The sequence below is a fragment of the Triticum aestivum genome, chromosome 6A, assembly GCF_018294505.1.
Source record: "Triticum aestivum cultivar Chinese Spring chromosome 6A, IWGSC CS RefSeq v2.1, whole genome shotgun sequence".
In the NCBI taxonomy this organism is placed as follows: Eukaryota; Viridiplantae; Streptophyta; class Magnoliopsida; order Poales; family Poaceae; genus Triticum; species Triticum aestivum.
In genome coordinates this window covers 559,061,820-559,067,492 of record NC_057809.1, presented here as the reverse complement: position 1 = coordinate 559,067,492, position 5,673 = coordinate 559,061,820, and positions in this window count along the sequence as shown.

Sequence of the window (5,673 nt, the reverse complement as noted above, 5' to 3'; positions counted from 1 at the left end):
CCTTTTACCACACTTGTGCTTCAAAGTAGCACCATGATCTTCATAGTAGAGAGTCTCTCATGTTATCACTTTCATATACTAATGGGAATTTTTCATTATAGAACTTGGCTTGTATATTCCAATGATGGGCTTCCTCAAATTGTCCTAGGTCTTAATGAGCAATAAAGTTGGATGCACACCCACTTAGTTTCTTTTTGAGCTTTCATATACTTATAGCTCTAGTGCATCCGTTGCATGGCAATCCCTACTCACTCACATTGATATCTATTGATGGGCATCTCCATAGCCTGTTGATACACCTAGTTGATGTGAGACTATCTTCTCTCTTTTGTCTTCTCCACAACCACCACTCTATTCCACCTATAGTGCTATATCCATGGCTCATGCTCATGTATTGCGTGAAAATTGAAAAAGTTTTGAGAATGTCAAAAGTATGAAACAATTGCTTGGCTTGTCATCAGGGTTGTGCATGATTTAAATATTTTGTGTGGTGAAGATAGAGCATAGCCGGACTATATGATTTTGTAGGGATAACTTTCTTTAGCCATGTTATTTTGAGAAGACATAATTGCTTTGTTAGTATGCTTGAAGTATTATTATTTTCTATGTTAATGTGAACTTTTGTCTTGAATCTTTCGGATCTGAATATTCATACCACAATTAAGAAGAATTACATCAAAATTATGCCAAGTAGCACTCCGCATCAAAAATTCTGTTTTTATCATTTACCTACTCAAGGATGAGCAGGAATTAAGCTTGGGGATGCTTGATACGTCTCCAACGTATCTATAATTTTTGATTGCTCCATGCTATATTACCTACTGTTTTGGACATTATTGGGCTTTATTATGCACTTTTATATTATTTTTGAGACTAACCTATTAACCGGAGGCCCAGCCCAAAATTGCTGTTTTTTTTCCTGTTTTAGGGTTTCGAAGAAAAGGAATATCAAACGGAGTTCAAACGGAATGAAACCTTCGGGAACGTGATTTTCTCATCGAATACAACTCAGGAGACTTGACCCCTACGTCAAGACACGTAACAGGAGGCCACGAGGTAGGGGGCGCGCCTACCCCCCCCCCCCCCGAGGTGAAAGGATCGATATGGTTGACTAGAGGGGGGTGAATAGGCAACTAACAATTTTTAGCTTTTCTTTAGCAATTTAAACTTTGCATCAAAATAGGTGTCTAGACATGCAACTAGATGAGCAACATATATGATGCAACACGAATAGGAACACAAGCAAGCAAGATATATGAAACAAATAAGCTACAGAAGTAAAGGCACGAGATAACCAAAAGTGGAGACGGTGGAGACGAGGATGTGTTGCCGAAGTTCCTTCCCTTTGAGAGGAAGTACGTCTCCGTTTGAGTGGTGTGGAGGCACAATGCTCCCCAAGAAGCCACTAGGGCCACCGTAATCTCCTCACGCCCTCCCACAATGCGAGATGCCGTGATTCCACTATTGGTGCCCTTGGAGGCAGCGACCGAACCTTTACAAACGAGGTTGGGGCAATCTCCACAACTCAATTGGAGGCTCCCAACGACACCATGAAGCTTCACCACAATGGACTATGGCTTCGCGGTGACCTCAACCGTCTAGGATGCTCAAACACCCAAGAGTAACAAGATCCGCAAGGGATTAGTAGGGGGAATCAAATATCTCTCGGTGGAAGTGTAGATCGGGACCTTCTCAACCACTCCCGAGCAAATCAACAAGTTTGGTTGGCTAGGGAGTGAGATCGGGCGAAAATGGAGCTTGGAGCAATAATGGAGCTTTAATGGTGGAAGAGGTAAGTCAACGGGGAAGAAGGAGACCCTTTATATAGTGTGTGGAAAAGATCCAACCGTTACCCACCTACCAGCCTGCGGCCAGCGGTACTACCGCGCATGGCCAGCGGTACTACTGCAAGGCTGCGCGGTAGTACTACTTGCAACCAAGCGGTATGTAACGCCCTCGATGCGGCTATATCTCCCACGTGTCGAAGCACGACTTAGAGGCATAACCGCATTGAAAGCAATGTCGCAAGTGAGGTAATCTTCACACAACCCATGTAATACATAAGGGAAAGAGATACATAGTTGGCTTACAATCGCCACTTCACACATGAATAAAGCATTACATCATCCAGATACAATCAAGGTCCGTCTACGGAACCAAAATAAAAGAAGAACCCCAAATGCGACAAAGGTCCCCGATCGACCCCAACTGGGCTCCACTACTGATCAACTAACACGAAACAACATAAAGGACAAGATCTTCATCGAGCTCCTCCTGAGCTTGGTTGCGTCAACGGCACAAACTCATCGGCACCTGCAAACTGGTTTTGGAAGTATCTGTGAGCCACGGGGACTCAGCAATCTCGCACCCGCGAGATCAAGACTATTTAAGCTTATAGGAAGGATGGAGTAATGAGATGGAGCTGTAGCAAACGACTAGCATATATGGTGGCTAACATACGCAAATGAGAGCGAGAAGAGAAGGCAAAGCACGGTCGATAAAAGTATGATCAAGAAGTGATCCTATAGCAACCTACGTCAAGCATAACTCCAACACCGTGTTCACTTCCCGGACTCCGCCGGAAAGAGACCATCACGGTTACACACACGATTGATGTATTTTAATTAAGGTCAACTTCGGGTTTTCTACAACCGGACGTTAACAAATTCCCATCTGCCCATAACCGCGGGCATGGCTTTCGAAAGTTCAAATCCCTGCAGGGTGTCCCAACTTAGCCCATCACAAGCTCTCACGGTCAACGAAGGAATAGACCTCCACCCGAGACATTCCGATCAGACTCGGTATCCCGGTACAACAAGACATTTCGACAGGGTAAAACTAAACCAGCAACACCGCCCGAATGTGCCGACAAATCCCGATAGGAGCTGCACATATCTCTTTCTCAGGGCACACTCAGATTGTCTTAGGTACGGGTAGGCCAACCCAGAGTTGCCCCTGGTGGCCACCGGCAGCTGACAGGTGGACCAACACTCAGAGGAGCACTGGCCCGGGGGGTAAAATAATGATGACCCTTGAGTCCGCGAAACCCAAGGGAAAAAGAGGCTAGGTGGCGAATGGTAAAACCAATGTTGGGCATTGCTGGAAGAGCTTTACTTAAGGCGAACTGTCAAGGGGTTCCCATAATAGCCCAACCGCGTAAGGAACGCAAAATCCGGGAACATAACACCGATATGACGGAAACTAGGGCGGCAAGAGTGGAACAAAACACCAGGCATAAGGCCGAGCCTTCCACCCTTTACCAAGTATATAGATGCATTAATTAAATAAGTTATATTGTGATATCCCAACAAGTAAACATGTCCCAACAAGGAACAACATCTCCATGTTCCAACAAGGAGCAAACTTCAATCTTCACCTGCAACTAACAACGCTATAAGAGGGGCTGAGCAAAGCGGTAACATAGCCAATCAACGGTTTGCTAGGACATGGTGGGTTAGAGGTTGACATGGCAATTTGGGTGGCTGACAAGCAAGTGGTAGGCATCGTAGCATTGGCATGGCAAAAGAGCGAGCAAACTAGCATAGCAAAGATAGTAGTGATTTCGAGGGTATGATCATCTTGCCTGAAATCCTGCAAGGAAGAAGAAAGAGTCCATGAAGAAGACAAACGGACGTAGTCAAACGAATCCTCACAACTCCGGAACGAAACCGAAGCTAACGCGAGAAGCAACCCGGAAAGAAACAAACAACATAGTAAACAACCACCACATAAACATGGCATAATGCACAATCAAGTATGATGCATGTCCGGTTTAATGAAGCATGGCATGGAAAAGTGCACAAACAATCCTACAAATTAAGTGGAGCTCAACATGCAACGGCGCATATTGACGAAACGCCACGACAAGTTATTTAGTTCTCTCTCGGTTATGTACTCACCAATATTAAAAGTTGTTAGCATGGCAAGAGGGTGAAGCAAATGAAAACTACCTATCTAGTCAAGTTTAAATGAGGCCGGAAACAACGAACAACAATTCCGGTAAATCCTCATATGCATTAGCGATTTAATGCAACAACAATTTAAACATTTTAATGTTGTTAACATGATGCAGATGACATGCTCAAGTTTTATGCAATTTTTATAAAAGCGTTAACATAAGCATGTTATGAAGCATTAGTCGCCATGGCGGAATGAAACGGATGCCACGGCAACGAATCCGAAAATGATGCCACGGCAACATTCCGGTTCCGATAGCTCATGGAGATACCGGTGCAAAAGGAAAAGTGACGAGAGCGTGACATGCGATAGAAGGTGGGGTGATCCCGGATACCGGGTTCCCACAAGATGGTGGCATGGCAACGAGGTGAAACATGCACGCGACAATTTCGGACACGGTGCAAACGCGGGCATCTCATACAACACACATGCATTCGTTCCACGGCGGTCGTTCTCGGCGGTTATACCTTTGAAGCGTGCGTTTCGGGGCGGTTCGAGTTTGATGCGGTGTAGATGGAAGTAGACGTTCTCGCAACGGTCGTCGTGGGAAGTAGTCGTACACGGCGTCGGTAGAGGTGCAAATGTTCTCGCGGTACTTGTCGGTCCAGTCTTGGTGTAGATGTACATCGCAAATGTAGTGGTACTCGCGGACTTCGGCGCCGGTAGTCGTACACATGTCGTAGAGGAACTTGGTCTTGCGAAGAGGTACTTGACGGTAGTGGTACTTGACGCAAAACGCACTAGCTGTAGAGGTACACGACTCGCAGCCATCCAGGGTCGTGGTACTGGTACTTGACGTCCATGGAAAATTAGCAGCGGAGGCAACGGGTCTCAGGTCCTAGGTCGTGAACTTGAGGAGGTCAGCGGGAGCTGGGCCGGAGGAGCTGGCGAAGCTGGACCTTGGCGAGGCCGGCATCGGACCGCGTGGTCCCTGGGTAAGCAGCCAGGGCGAGAACGCAGCCCAGGCGCGGTCGAGGCGGGCGTCCTCGTGACGCTCCTGATCCTGCTCGATGGAGAGGGCTGCGGGGGCGGCGCCTAGAGGTGTAGGGAAGCGACGGCGAGGACGAGGAAGCAGGGCAGCGCTGGATCGAGAAGACGGACGGCGGCGGGGCACGAGACACTTGAGGGCGCGGGGCGCGACGGAGCTTGACGGGGTTGAGGACGACGGGTTCGGGCGGTGAAGGAGGTGCAGCCATGGAGGCTTGGCGCTTCGCGCGGGACTTGGGCGCCGGAGGACGACGTCTGCGGGCGTAGGGCCTTGCTGGTGGCCCCCCTGGGCGCGACGGCAGCGAGGTGGTCGACGGGGCTCCGGCCTGCAGTGGTGGCGCGCGTCGGGCCCCAAGGCGATGAGGAGGAGGTAGTGGGATGAGGGAGCGAGCGAGAGGAAGGTGGGGATCGAGGAGAGGTGGATCGAGGGATGCGGTCTCCCTGGTGGCGCTGGGAACGAGGAGGGAGCGAGGGGTAGGAAATAGGGAGGCTAGGGTTCGGTCGGACCTTGGCTGGTTCTTGGGCCGGCCGGCCTGAGGCTATAGCCGGGCCTTAGGGGAAAAGGATGGGCCACCCTGAGATCTAGGCTGGGCTCTCTCTCCCTCTATTTGCTCTATTAAAAAAACAGAAGAAAAAAAGGAAGAAAAGGGAAGAAAAGAAAAAAAGGCAGAGAAAGAGTTTGGGCACGGGAATAAATTTCCCGGACTCGCAAAAATGCGCATGTTCCAA